The 15,919-nt window shown below is 35.2% G+C and overlaps 1 long non-coding RNA gene across 3 annotated transcripts; it reads right to left on the bottom strand.

The window, feature by feature from the left end:
• Nucleotides 1-342: 342 nt before the first annotated feature.
• Nucleotides 343-15,919, bottom strand: LOC138134257 (uncharacterized). 3 transcript variants are annotated; one of them, XR_011160684.1, is made up of 4 exons: nt 15,347-15,919; nt 6,709-6,889; nt 1,025-6,656; nt 343-966 (listed from the first exon to the last, which is right to left on the bottom strand). It is a non-coding gene; the product is annotated as an uncharacterized lncRNA (long non-coding RNA). The 3 variants fall into 3 exon arrangements; XR_011160683.1 differs by lacking the exon at nt 15,347-15,919 and adding an exon at nt 15,195-15,335 and having other exon boundaries at nt 6,709-6,887; XR_011160682.1 differs by lacking the exon at nt 15,347-15,919 and adding an exon at nt 15,199-15,335.

Below are 15,919 nucleotides of genomic sequence, written 5' to 3'. Positions count from 1 at the left end.
CCGAGAAAATTTTAATCGAGTTGACGCATGTACGCAACCATTTGTATCAGGAATTATTATAAGTAGTAAAGAATACTGTTGAATGTAATCCTAATCATATATTTAGGGCCTTGTTTGTTACACGTGTCTATCAATTTAATCTTAATTTAATATAAATTTGACATTTGATTTTGACCTAATAAATTTGACGTTTCATTTTGACATAAATAAGTAAAGCAGTATTTTATCCGAATTAGATTTTAAGGTTGGTATTTATTGACGTAGACAGGCGGAAATGTCAATTTATTTTAAACAAAAAGGACGTTTCGCCACATTTGCAATTGTAACATTAATTCTCACCAAAACAATAAATTTCATTTTATTATAAAACAAATAAGAATACAATTCAAAAAGGTTAAATAACAGGATTAACAGGGCCCTGAAAATAATTACATACCTACTATTGTTGTTTTTCAAGTGAAGAGGAAGAATTTATTCAATATGTTGTGTGATCGTAGAAGACGCCACCGACGCTTTACATTTTAATAATCTAGTAATCAGCGCGCAAGGTGCTACCAACCCAATAGTAAAAAAGTTACCAGTGTTAAATTATTTATACGTTTTAAATTTTATCTTTAAATATTTTTGGGTTATTCGTTACATAAAATATTGTACTACCTACCTAACTTTTGCGGGAAGAAATTTCCCGCATGCGTTAGGTAAGTAAATGGTAAGTAACTATTTCAATATGTGATATTTGAAAAAAGCTTTATTGCAAACCGAAAGAAGTAATGAGGCATTTTGTTGACGACTGACAAATTGCAGGATCCATTAGCTTTAAAATTTGCATGACGTGTACGAGAAAAGGGAGTGAAGTCTTAGGGCTCCGAAGAGTCTGGGGATTACGGTGCAATGCACTCGTCGCACCCTTAAACGCACACCCTTCGCGTAGCGTTCGAATCAGGTTTGACCTTAAAATGCCAACACCTAGAAACAGAAACCCAAAACAAAGCTGAAGCCGACATAATTTTGCGAATATACTTACCGAAAGATCGTTATTTAACATTTGTAATGAATAATTATGACGTGTCCTTTGATCCAGGCAGCAGAACAACAAATATGTGTCGAGGACAACCAGAATCGGCGGCAATGCAAAGTTAATCGACCAAGATGGAATAAGTGTTCCATTTAACAAACTAAAATTCTGTTGCGTGTCTTATGTTAAAAGAACAGAATGAAATAATTTGCGATCAAATTATCCCATCCCGGCTTGCGTTATTTATTGTTGAAGTGATTATGGTGTTTTGTTATGACAACAATGAATCAAATTCGTGCTTCTATGGTCTCTATGGAGGGCCTATAAGTTTGCGGTTAGAAAAAGTGTTGAAGATCGGTTGGTCGAGTCTTTACCCCAGTTCTCTTGGATTCAACTTCGTCATTATGCAACACACGCCCGTCAGTCACGTTTAATTTTAATTTTTTTGGTTAGAAGGCACTTTTTCTGTGTCCCACTTCACAAAACCCGTTACTGCAGCTCGAGGTTTAATCCAATTAAAGTTGAGACGCCACCGAACAATCTTGACGCCAACCAGATTAAAACCAGCAACGTGACTCATTTGATGCACTTCTTACATTTACATCACCAACCGTGATCCCCTCTCGGCCGATCCTAATCGCGTTTTTGTAATTAAATCGAGTCAAAATCCTGTTCGGATAATTGAATATTAAATAAATATTGACATGATCGGTCCGACTTATTCAATGACCGATGCTGAATTCCCGCCAGCTATTTATAATTCTCTCGAGACACCGTGAGAATCGTGAACAATGTATTGGTTAGGTTGAGCTGCAGAATCTTCGGATTTGGAAATATTTGTTTTTGGTATTTTGGAGAGACGAGAGCGTTTCCCATGGACCGTGAAATCTGATGTGTTTTTTGTTTAGTTTGGAAACACACTGGACGATAAATAAATTGATAATGAAATTTTCGATTGGTCTGATGAACACCACTTGCATGTCTCCGTGTCTACTACAAAGTATCCCAAGAGAGTTCCGCTTTGGCGCTTTATACGTTGGGAAAGATCTTATCTGATAGTGTTACCGTCTTTCAACTTCCAGTTAAAGACTTCACAACAGATAAATCAAACACATGTCGGTTTACACAAGGACGAGGAGTATTAATCCATTCACAAGAAAAAAGCTTGTCGAGTGCTCTCTTACGCTGTAATTAAGCCCAATTTAAAACGGACAAGATGACAGAAGCAATCGAGATTTTGACTTTAATACACTAAACAGAGAATTTTATTTGTATCTGCCAAGGAACAGACCACCATCTATGAAGTTTCAAGAAATGTTTGTTTGAAAATATTTTTTACATTTCCTTTACATTTCTATTTATATATTTGTTGAACAATTTTTTCTGTTATTTTAATTTTATTAAAAAAGTGCACTCGTATCGATGTAATTTCTTTTCTGTTTCAGGCCATCAAAAAAATGTGCACAGGGAACGAAGAATATGGTTTCAAATAAGACAACTGAACATGACAATTAGCAGCAAAAGAAAACAAGAAAAAGTATCTACTCGTGGCCCACTCATGTCAAAAAAAGCCCAATTTACACACGAACGTGTTGAATACAACGTTTTTTTGTTCGACGAGCTCCTTAAAGGCTCCAAATTGCTTAAAATCTTTAAAATTAGCTTGACGTTTCGTTTTGACAAGTTGTGACATTTATCAAAATCCGTTCACACAGAGGAAAATTCTCAAATTCTGACAGTCTCGAACAAAATAGTTATTTTTATATTAAGTGCGTGAAGAGAGTGTTTTTTGTGCATGAAAAGGTCTTTTACGCCGAGACGAAGGTCGAGGCAGTATAAGCCTTTGAATGCACAAAAACATCTTCACGCACGAAATATAAACAATATTTTTTCTATAATTGATTCAAAAAATTGAAATTAAAAATTCAAATTTTTGAAGGAACTCTGAAGTTTCAATGCAGTGACCATGTTGCTAGGTAACTAATAAAATACAGTGCGTGAAGTGAAACACAGAAATAGTCGTGTGCGTGAAATCGCATTTCACACACTGTTTTGTATGGTTTCTATGGTTTCGATCTTACTAACAATGCAAAAAGAAATACACGTTAGAAAATGACCCACTTCAGGCACCGATAACTATGCGTGAATTTCAATTTTTTGAATCAATAATAGAAAATAGTTATTTTTGTATTAAGTGCGCAAAGTGATTGTTTTTTGTTGGGGCATGAGAATGAGTTTTTGGTCGAGACCGTCAGGTCGAGACTTCAAACTCATTCGAATGCGCCAACAAAACAATCATCTTGCGCACGAAATACAAACACTATTTTTTCTACAACAGCATTTTTAAATTTTTGAATTTTTTAATTTTTGTAAAATTTTCCTTGGATGCTAAAATATTCGTCAAAAAGTTTCCTTGGGTGCTAAAATATAACTATTTTAGCATCCAAGGAAACTTTTTGACAAATATTTTTTCACTATCAAAAATGACATACTTTGCGACTTGATAACGATGCATAAATGTCACGTTTTTTTGACAGTTGTAGAAAAAAGTAGTTTTACATTTTGTTCAGTTTATTCATTTTCTATTTTTCAATTCTCAATGAACAATGTTGCTGTGAGTTATTGACCTGCAGGCCTTACTGTTACTATTGCCCTTGAATAGTGATAACAACATAACTTTATGTTAAATAGGTATATTCTGTTCTTCAAATTCTTTGTGAAGGTTGATTATTATATTTTTGCAAAAGTTCCAGATAAAATGTTTCCAAATTAATTTTTAATCGAGGGTCTTGAATAAATTGGAAATCTCTTCATATTCAACTAATATTTAAATACATTGAAAGTAAAATTAATTACTTAAAATTAACAATGATGCAGTTTTAAGAACAGGCAAGATACAAAACATTGTTTTCATATTCCGTTTTGTGTAATTAAAGACCTTTCTACGAAACACCTAAGATAAAAATGGTTTTTATGCCCAATGGCATATTAAATTCTCCTGCATCGTTTGATACAAAAATACAGGAGTTTTTGTACTCATATTCCAGTACTGTTTGGTGCAAAATGAGACTTTGAGTTTGGATAAAAATCAATAGAATCTTGAGGCGTTAGTTTGTAAGAAGGTATATTTAGAATAAATCTTTTTTAAATGTAAGTGGTTAAAATGTGGTTGAAAATTTCATAGTCTCATCACATCTTTGTGGTTGGATGATTCTCGACGTTTCTCCTTTAAAAGTAAAAGGTATTGGAAAAATTAGCATAGAATTAGTAATTAAAATTATGGAGTCGTGGCAATTTCCGTTAGCGTCTAGCCGAGAGCTGATGCGTCTCAAATAATAATGCCATCGAAAAGAAGGTCAAGCATGAAGTTATGCGTTATTAATTATTATAACGTTTGCTAATCCAACGACGGAATCGAACGTAAAACGTTAATGGCGTCGGTCTCTCATGTCGGCCGCTCCTTTGGCAAAAACGGCACGAGTAGCCTACACGAGCTGCTACTGGTTTTTATTCTCACCCAATTCATTAATATTACAGTGTGTTTAAACGATTGGAAACGTCGGCACAGACAACAACGTTCCGCATTTCCTTGTACGCCGTCTTTTTGCTGGAAAGACCTCTGCTTGACACGTTCCCGATGGTACGAAAAATTCTGGCTAATTAAAGCCATGTTTTCCCGGTGGTAACAACGTCCGAAACAGTTGTTTTGGAACTGGACCTATTAAGCTGACCACAAAGGCAATTTCACACGTATCCATTGTGTTCGTGGCGAGTAAATATATGTGCGAAATAGGGGAAGGAACGCGATACCCCCAACAAAAGTTTATACGGTTATACGAGCTGAATTCGCGACCAAGAGGGTGACATAAAGCTGAGGTGTTTGTGAAACTGGTAAAGACGTCGTTTATACCGAACCATTGTGCGGAGAGGTGTTAAAAATACACCTGAGAGCACTCGAAAAAGATTAAGGTGTTTTTATCAAACTCTGTTTGTTATTCACCGTTTAGGGATAGATGCGCTCCCCTAACAGGGTGTGTAACTAGGACATAACTAGTAGAAATTATTACCTCTAATAGTGTAGGGAAGAACTAGCTGGTCGTACGCTCTATTTGACATTCTATTATTTTCTATTGTCGCTGTCGTCAAGAAAACGCGCACCTCAACTCTTTTGTTGAGCTGGTTTTTTGATGTTTAAATCACAGACCAAGAGTCGACTCTTTGTAATTGTGTTTGACATTTATTGAACTGCACCATTGTGATGCCTCCGAAACGTGTAATTTCGTATTTAAATTTGGCCAAACTGTGCAGAACCGGCGAAACGTTCCCACCGCAAACCCTTTGCTCACTTCCAGATCAAATCTGGACTTAATTATGCGAACAGATAAAACCAAAGACAAAAACGGTTTACTCGTTAGTCACCAAGGGTATAATCATATCTTCGAGACAGTCATTTACACAAAGAAAGCGGTAACGACCTGTCACGTTAATTCACGACCGTACAAGCAGCCAGGAGCTACTGTAAACTAAAAAAAGGAAAAGTACATGAATAAGATGAATTGCGCAAAATAAACCAACACGACAAACACTTTACCCATTTTTGGCTCAAAACCTACTCCATTGCATGTGTCGTGTTTATAAATATTCTAGAGATGATTTGCTTTGTTGACTCTCACTGATGACAACAAAAGCTGGTGATGCGTCGCTTATACCCGAAACTAATTCGCCGAAAAACCACAACCACAACAAACTTTCCAAAACGAGTATACTACACCACGTTTTTATGGGCGCGTGGAATTTTTTATATGCTAAAGAGTGGAACAACAATATTAGCACACTATTATAGAAAGAGTTCGATTTGTGAGGCCGATCTAGTAACTTTTTTAACCGGTTGAAATATGCAAATTACCTGGTCCAGTAGGACGAAACCAGTAAGCATCAATCATAACTTTGTCAGTTGTGCTGGTAGGTACGCATTTTTTCGGAATTTATTTCTGTTGTGCGCAATTTGTTTAAAAATTAGAATTTTAGTGGAACAAAAATTTGAGGTTAGGTAATTTAACAGTAGTAGTAACAACTAGGAAATTGTCTGCTTGGTTCCTTAAAAGGGATAAGAAACTAAATACTTGAAGGCTTTATCCATGAATGGGACATATTGTTCTGTGTCTGTTCTCTATCAAGCATAAAACATACACCTTTGATGCTTTGTTCGTTCTCTCGAAGACTTAATGCATGAGGTCTAGTGCCTTCAAGCATCAATGAATTGAAACTATTTTCGAACAAATAGTCTTTATAAAAGCACGGTGTTGCGTGTAACAGTTTTAAGTAAAAATTCGAGACAAGACAAACTGTACTTTGTGCCGGCCGAAAATCAAAAACCTGCACTTAATCAAATATTTGTTGGGTAACAACTGCATTTGTTTTTTGCAGGTGGCACAAAGCCACAAAGGGATTTATTATGGCCTGTGTTATCTCTGTTTGCTTTCTTGTGTTGTGGTTCAGACAAGAATCACTACCTGGACCCTAGCGACCGTGTTCAGGAAATTATACACGTTGTGACACCCGTAACAAATTCACTTGTTGGTCGACTTGCTGAATCATTCTATCATTTGAGAAAGGTGAAGCGTCTTCATCGCTGGGACACCTGAAAAGAAAGCAAAAAGACCGATTTTAAAGACGAGTCAATTTTACTTTACCTTTTTTCCGAGAAATTACGCAGCAGATTTAATGATGATAATTTAAAAATAATATCAGGGTCTTTGTGGATGATTGTAGTCCAGTGGTCACGGAGAGATTTGGCTAGATGGAATGTTGATGGTGAAAAAACGTATGACGAAACGTCTTGGTGGTAGCGGCGAACGGAGGACTCTGCTGTCTCTGCAAAATAAGAGAAACAGAAATTGCCGATATATAAAATTAATTAAAACTTTGTAATGTTAAAATTTTGCGCGTGGTGATTAATGACTTGTTCTATTTGCGTTAATTCACAAATAACATAAATCGATCGACTTGCTATGATAAACAAGATGAAATTGAAAATTTAATTGAAAAATATTTCTTTACAAGTAATTAAACACAAAATGTTTGTAAAAAATTTTAATTACGAGAATCTATTAAGGTAAAGGTGGGTATGCATAATATAACATGGGTTCGGTGTAAGAACAGTTGCTGCAAATCAGACACTTTCCTATTATTGATTTTAGACCCAAGGACACCCACAAGCAAGGTATTTGCCTTTGTTATCAGTATGTTCGCTGGTAATTTCAACCAGCATTAATGCACGTTCACACTGTTGGCGACAACTATTCGGAAAAGAACACAGCTGGTCCGTAACATAATGACAAATGTGTCGAATGAATACTGACCTATACAAAAGATGTATCCTAGCTGTTCAGCGATTAGAGTGGCAGATAAAATTTGATGTCCCAACAACTAACAAATAATAACAATAACTAGTACGTCATAACTTATCGTCTAGGTCATCAATTTATGTAACATCTATGTAACAAAATGTATGCAGTATCGAGTAGTCGATAGTGATGGAAGGGTTTTTATTTCGGTTAAATATCGGGTGTTCATTTAAATTTCTCCTCAAAGTCTGCTGCCGTTGAAAAGTCGCTTGTGAACGCACCACTTGTCAGTCTGCAGACTAAAAACACAAGCAATCCAAAAAGTGAGGTTAGATTTAAACAGATGGTCCGTGTTGCGTTCACAATCGACTCTTCAACGCCAACTTTGCGGAGAAATTTAAATAAACACTGGCAATGTAAATGTTGGTCATTCTGATGACCGTTCCGTGTTTGACAATTGACATAGGTAAACAATACATAATAGATATTACAGCTATACAGTGTTATTCACATAAGATGACAAGCCTGACCAGGTAAAAATGCAACTCAAAATACACTTTACAAAGCATTCATTGTGTTTTGGTATTTAAAAATTAAATCAGGAATCCAAGTAGGTATTCTACGTATTATGTCATTTGAAAGATATATCTGTCATTGCATTTTTCGTTCGTATTTAGTATTTGAACGATGACTGAACCGATATAATCCTACTTACCCATTACTTTTGTGATTTTAATTGCTTATTATTGTTATTAAATCATATTTTGTTGAGAGACGTATTTTTCTGTCAGAAATTGACATTCATTAGGCTGACGTTAAAAGCTATCTAAGTTTTATGCGCATTATGATAATGCCGGATAATGTAATAGGGATCGAGATTGCTTTGTGAATTGCCTTTTGGGTTGCATTTTTACCTTGTCAGGCTCGTCATCTTATGTGAATAACCCTGTATATATTTTACAAAACAAAAAACGAATAAAATAAATTCATATTTAAAGTTAAGAAGAAATCTGAGAACTAAAAAGCTCTAACAAAATTTTCAGTAGGGCTTGATACATATAAGAAGCAACAACAATACTCAGAGAGATGGAAGATTACAAAAAAAAAGATAATAATTTCACATTGTTTGTGTAATTATAATTAAATGCGGTACAATATAGGTACATTTATCTGCGGCTGCTCTAGCAAAATTACTGTATTGTAACCACTCATTAACCGGTAATTCTGTTCCCCATATTACATGACGATTATGTAAAATTGTGAAGAATTTTAATGAGGGGAGGAGCTAGCATTAATCTATCTTCTCTAAAATTGCCACCTCCGGAGATTACATCTATTGCCTATCAGTTTGAGTTAACTGAATTTTCTGATGGGAAAGCTTTATCGCGAAACACTTAAATTTAAAAAAGAAATGTCGTGTTCGAATTCTCGTGAGTTTGAGGAGGCAAAAACTTCCGGCGTGCGCAATAAATGTCGTCCGAAGAGAGTGGTCAGACGTATTTGAAAAAACCGTAGTAGCTCGTACGAGAGCCTTGAATCAAGAATTAAAATGCATCCTTGTAAAACCAATCGGATTATTTGCCGCCAAATCCAACGAGGTCAAAACTGTCACCGCACAAACAAAATGCAAAATTCCATTCATGAGAAACAGGCGGATTTCTTAGTAGGTTACTGCATACAAAACTACTCACCCATTTTCTATAACTCAAGAATAATAATGAATTCAATGAGGTGAGAGGCATGTCCATTTTTTTATGGTTGCAGTGATTTCAATAGAGCACCATGACAGCCAAAGTAATTGAAGGTTTCTGTGCTAAGCGTTACAGTTTGAATAATTCAATGGAATAAATTGGTGAGAAAAATCTATCGATTTTTTTGTAGTCACCAATTACTCAATTAGGAACCGTTACTGCAGGGTTCCCTCGTCTGGTGGCGCGGTGTGAGTCAGACCTCGTAATTGGATGATAATGGCTCACTAATAGATCAAAAAGTTTGTCAAACACTCGTTTAGATTGAATAGAAACGTGCACTTGATCTAGTCTAACAGTCTAGGGTGGTTTCTGCAAGTCACGACGTTTTTCTCGTGATGTGTGTCTATCATTCTTCTTTAACTAGGACTAGAGGGTAGTGAAGTCTAGGGCAGCTTCAACGGGTTAAAAGTCAAGAAAAACATTATGGAAAACGTACACTTGTAAAACACAAACTGTTTAATGACTTTTTAAATTTTTCACTTTTGAAAACAAACTTACATTAGTTCTGCAAGGAAGAATTAAAAAAAATCAGTCGTTCCTTTACTTATAAAACATCATTTTTATAAAAATTCTACACCTATATCGGGTGTTCATTTAATTATCGTCAAAGGTGGGGTTGAAGAGTCGATTGTGAATGCACCACGGATCAGCTGTTTAAATCTAATTTCACCTTTTTGGGTTGTTTGTGTTTTTACTCTACAGACTGGCGAGTGGTGCGTTCACAATCGACTCTTCAACGCCTACTTTGAGGATAAATTTAAATGAACATATAATAACTTCTGTTAAATTATATTATTAGTTACGTTAATGCGTAGGTACTCTGCTAATGATTCTAAAAATTATGCTACGTAAATAGCCTTAAAATTTGTAATTCTTTTTATTTGATAATTTTATAATTATTGTAAAGAAGGTTTACATACTTCTGCAATCAACCATCAAACTTCTACTTGATTTATTAGATCGATCTAGAATACTTTTTGCCCTTTTTTATGAGTAAAATGTTGATGTGAACAGACGGTTTCATTCAAAACAAAAGATTCAATGTGACTGAAAAGAAAATGAAAAGTTCTTTGTTGAAGAGATTTGTGTTAAATGGATCAAGCAAGAGTTTAGGTGGTCTTTGCAAGTCATGTCGATTATCTCCTTTATGTATCTATAATTCTTTCTAATAACTAAAAGGTCGACAAAGCAGCTTAACTTTGAATAGACGCGACAAAATATTGAATACATTTACGTATTTCTCTCCATCTTTTATAACGATTTATAAAATATCCTCTAAAACATTGTGTTGCAAAATACTTACTAAAATATATTATTTTTGATAATAATCAAGTTTTGAAAAGTCGAAATCTACTTAAGAAGTCCACCTAATAATGCACACCTTCTATCTAGATCTAGACTGAGGTTTTGGTCTTGGAATGATTTTAAAAAATCACTTTAATGACATGTTTTATCTAATTCTTTCTTATCACCGACTAGTTGACAAAGCAGCTTAATTTTGAATAAGATGTGGAAAAAATGCTAAACAGGTTTAACTATTATTCATCCCTTAAAAAAAAGAGTGCTAAAATTCAAAAGATATCGGGTGTTCATTTAAATTTCCGGTCAAAGTAGGCGTCGAAGAGTCACAGTAACAATAAATCTGTATCGAATATATTGCGAAGTAGTGAACTCGTCTCGCTTATTTCTGTTTCGTGGAATTTAATTTAAACGGCGCCGTCGTGCAGTTGTGTCACTTAGGCCTCATGTTTTTTTTAGATTGTAGTCCCAAACGTCAGATGTTAATTTTTAATTAACTTACTTTATTTTCTTTGTGGGCTGAGGTACCATTATTAGCTTGATTGCTTTTGACTTCTTAATTCTTAATTGGTTTAGCTTGTTAAATTGTTCAATTAGATAATTTGGATTTTTAATTGTTTAAATTTTCCGTAACCACTCATTTTTCTCTCATATCGTTAGGGGAGCGCTCGTGCAAAAGCTTACACGAAGATTCGGAAAAATTTTCAAATAAAAATTCAACTTGATATTGACGTCCCATTTCTCAACACATTCATTGAGCAATCGTTATCACCACAAAAGCTAATATTTGAATAAATTTGGCAATCTGGTATGATTTTGATAAATTTCCTTGATTATTTCAATTTGTTGATATGGTTAATTGATTTGGGAAAACGCATGGGAAAACCGTCGTGATTGCCCTTTGTTATGTGCAGGTTGGGGTTGTAATCTGCACATCTTTCCGTTGATGATGAAATTAGTTCGGCATCATTAGTGTGACATGTGAGACGAGAGTGGATCTCCCTATGAGTGGCATGTAGTCCTCACAATGAATTCGTTTACTCGTAAATAACTTGAGAAAGTACTCCATGTACCGTAATGCAAAGCATCCTCGTGAATAGAAGTGACTATCGTCCATTCCCATCCTGGCAAACTCAGGTGTGTTTGCATTATCATACCTGTTTGGCGCCGACGGTTGAATTGGACTAGCTCTAGCTCCTCTCTTTGCAAAACCTGCTCCACATTATTTATTCGCAAATCAAAAGATACTTATTTTCGGACAGGGGTTGCGAGCTAGCACCTACTTTATGGAATTGGGGCTTTTGTCTGACGAATTGCGAGCCATTCCCAGAGGCGGTTCAATGGACACGAAATTTGCATCGACCATTGTCCGAGTTTTTGGCTATTCAAAAGGATTCACCAGACCGATGCGGCTCGACCTGAATTAAGAAGTTACGCAATTTAAACGTTGCGGAGTTATTGCTTCACAGATCGCGATTTTGCAGCGTTTGTTTCGCGAGGAGGCTCCCCTTGCACCAACACGTTTCCTTTGTGCCCTTACCGCAGGATCGATCTGCAAAACCACGCAAGAGATTGCTAGCGAATAAACGGCTATCATCATTACTCGAAATTACCAAAAAAAAAAAGATTTTTGCTGAAAATTCCAGTGGTGTGATTTTTCATTTTTGTTGAATCAAATGAATTGATGCAAATTTTGAAATCCGTGTTACTTTACGAGATTGAATATTTGAATATTTCTCTGTCTACCTCTAGGAAACTACTTATTTTTACTTCACCATGTTCTTTCTTGTTTTTAAGTTAATTAATTATTACACCCGTACAGAAGGGAATCATTTTTTGGTTTTACTCAGGATAGATTTATTTTGGTTGGGTTTTGCAAAAAGTTAAAAATAGTATATTTCAAACCAAGGTAAGAAAGTGGTTTCTTGCAGACTGCAGGCAAAGATTATAAACCGAGTCGTAGACGAGGTTTGTAAGTGCCTAAGGTCTGCAAGGACACTTTCTTAACAAGGTTTGAATACAATTTTTTTCCCTACCGCCACAACTTTGTTGAAAAAAGTCAAAAAAGATGGTTATATTCGTGATTAAAACGAAAATTTTGAGAATTGAATAGTAGGCTGTGTTATTTGTTTAATTAACTTGTCATCGCATTTGAAGATTATTTGAGGTTTGTTCGAAAATTTGATATAAACAGGGTAAAGTAATCTACCTACCTAGCTTATCTGTTTATTTTCCAGATTATATGATTGACCTACCAACTTACTTCATTGAATTGGCTTTCATTTATCAATAACTTATTTGACTTTTGACACTTTTGACATTTGTATTTTGGTACAGTTTTACCATAAACATTTCATGATTAACTTTCTTACCTTAGCGAGAAAGTTGAATTTTCTCACCTCAAATGAGGTATCCACAGCCTACATTTCTAACCGGTAGGGAGAAAAAATGTTTTTCTAGCAAAGCAAAAGCTTTGACAACTCGATTGTCTATATGACAGATTTTATTCTTAATAAAAATTGTTTTCATTGACCAACACTCAATTGCTGTTTAGCCTAAAATTTATAATTTAAAAAGAAAAATATTTACTTCACTTTTATATTTACATTTTCAAGGTGCAAGTAGTACAGTTGGTTGCAAAAAAAACAGAAACATCATATTCTTTGAAATGTATACAGACTCTATCAAAATTGCGTGTGTTAATTTTAACATGTATGATGGTTACAAAAAAATAGAGACTAGTTAATTACACAAAACAACTCCTTTGGTAAAAATTGGGGAGCAAAAGATCTTATAAAACTTGCGAATTTTGAAAAATGTAATAGAGAAAAGTTTCATAAATTGGTGAGTTCTTCCACTGGTTAAAATTAACACATGTATTTCAGATACACCCTGTACATTAGATATAGTAAATAGTAAAAAATCAAACTAAAACTGTCTCTAGCCCTTATCCTTAGTAGTTCCTGATCCCGATCTAATGACAATATTTTTTTTCTTTAAATAAATGTAAATACAAGAGTTGTGTTGATTTTGAAATTACATTGTCAATTTGGCCAAAACCGAATTTCTCACCTGACAAATTGTGAGAGATTCCCAGGGGTATCTCAATGAACTTGAAATTTGCATGGACTATTGTCCTCATTTTTGGCCATTCAAAGGGATTCACCAGCTCGGTGTTGGTCGACCAGAATGAAGCAATCGTTGTGGAGATATCGTATAAAAGAGATTGCAATTTTGCACGACGTATTTCGCGACAAAGGGACTTGCCCTCTAAATAAGTAACTGGTTTCTTTGTATTATTCCCACCGAATCGATCACTGGAATCACGCAAAAGTTGATCCCAGGGTACCTGCATTTTACAAACAGCTATTGTTAATTTTTAAAAGACCCAAGAATGGACATTTGATTTTTTTTAACTCATCAACTAACCTAGAAATTAATAATACTTTCTTGACCAAGAGTTCAATTAAGTGAGGTTAGAACGATAATTCTTTTGTGTTGCAGAAGCGAATGGAAAGGTGGGATTATTCGCAAATGAATGCTAGGCTTTTGCGCCATTGTTCTAGCAGTCTCTCAATTTTCAAAGAAGCTTTGTGAACAACGCAACGTTCGAAGCAATCTTCACAGCTCACCTCATTATTTTCCAATTTTTGTTCTCTTAATGACCCCCTAAACTGTTCAACCGAAGATAATTAAAAATAATAATAAATGATTCGTGTCAAAAATAAGAAGAAAAAAAAATGTACCGACTTAAACCTCTTTGGGAACGTGGTGTTATGTTTTTATCAAGCATATTCCATAAAATGTAATACATATTCCTAATCTCGCTCTACCCCGATCCTGAACAGTAATTCTTCAAATTTTAATTAATGATAAATGTTTTTGTCGCCTCCTCTCCTTAAGACAATAACACACTTTATTTTATAACCATCAAAATTTTTGCTGTTCTAAAGTAACAGCGAATTTTGGGTGATATGATTTTTTTTGCAAAATGAGACAGGTTGTTCCAAATTCTCGTTGAAGACGTTTTGCACTTTACTAAATATCAGTTAAAAAATAGTGAAAAACGCTACTCAATTGTAGAAATTTAAGCATACAAGCACTTACGTGTCTTTGTTTGCAAACAAGAATGTCCTACAATTAATTATTGTTATTAGAATATTAAACAATGACAATCACGTCTGTGACGTGTTGTCTGAGACGACATAGCTTGAGTCACCTGCAGGAAAGTGCATAATATTCAATTCAATTCACTTGGTGAGTAATTTTTGCATCTTCGGCGTTGCCACTTAATGCAAAATTGTTAAAATCGCGCTATTAAATTAAAAAACATATTAAAAGGCAGCTGAAATGACTCAAGATTTTGTAGCAAAAAACAACCATGTGCCAAATCACCTGTGTAGGCAAGAACTCATTATGATAATATAGGAGATAAGTTTTAAACGAAGAACTGCGTCACTTATCTCACTTATGTCATTATTTCGTTTGATCAATCATCTCCACCTTGGAATCACATCGCGACGCCATAAACTTAATGATTGCTGCAGATGATTGATGGTTAAAATTAAAACTAAGTACAGAAAATATTACTTTTCCCGATATTGTATATAATGTAGTTTGTGGTACTTATCGCGGTAGTACTAGAGCTGTACGTGGTAAGTTTGTATTTTTTTTGATGCAAAATATCTGTTAAGTCTATAATTTTCCACGGAATGAGTCAGTGGTTTGTATTGACGATAAAAGCAAAAAAACCAAATCAACGGTAAACGAAACGAGGCGTACCTACCGACTGGTCCCAAAAGTGTTGAAAAAAAGCAAACTGGCACTCCCATAGAACGAATATCGGCCAACACAACTCGCCAATAAAAACGACCAGCTCACGATTCGTCAAACTGATTATATTAAAATTCTGCCGCGGCCTGAGTTGCACTTACCTGAGCAAGCACGTGGTAGAAATCGAAAGTGATTTGGCGCCAAAATCTCCCATTAACTCTCTACTCGCAGGTTTAAGTTGTAGCGTCATTTCATTAGCAGGAACGTTAAGGTCAACAAGTCCTAAATATTGTTTTTTGGAACCTTGAACGACCCGACTGATACATAGCAACTGCAAAATATCGTAACATTCCTTCGACCACTCGCCTTCTTCTAACTGTTGACCGCGGTGCAGATTCGGTAGTGTTCGATCGGATGAATATTTATGAGATGGGTGTGATTGTGAAAATTCGTTGAAAGTTCGGTGAGAGCGTGGTCCAGCAGCCACCCTTTCTTCACTATTATATTTCATAAAATTCGACACTTCCGCCGAAAACTAGTTTCAAAGCTGGACGCCTAGAAACTCTGCCACATCAGCCATAAACTGGACGCGTTATGAGGGAAGTATTTTTAAAGGAATCACCACAACTGCTAATAGCCGTAATCTTCATAACGTAACAGTTGGAAGTTTCTATCGAAGGCAATTATCTCCATACCCGATTTAATTACCAATAGCACTTATCTGATTTTATAAC

Source organism: Tenebrio molitor, chromosome 6, assembly GCF_963966145.1.
Source record: "Tenebrio molitor chromosome 6, icTenMoli1.1, whole genome shotgun sequence".
NCBI lineage: Eukaryota > Metazoa > Arthropoda > Insecta > Coleoptera > Tenebrionidae > Tenebrio > Tenebrio molitor.
Note: the sequence above shows the minus strand (reverse complement) of the source record. Positions and strands in the feature narration are given on the sequence as shown.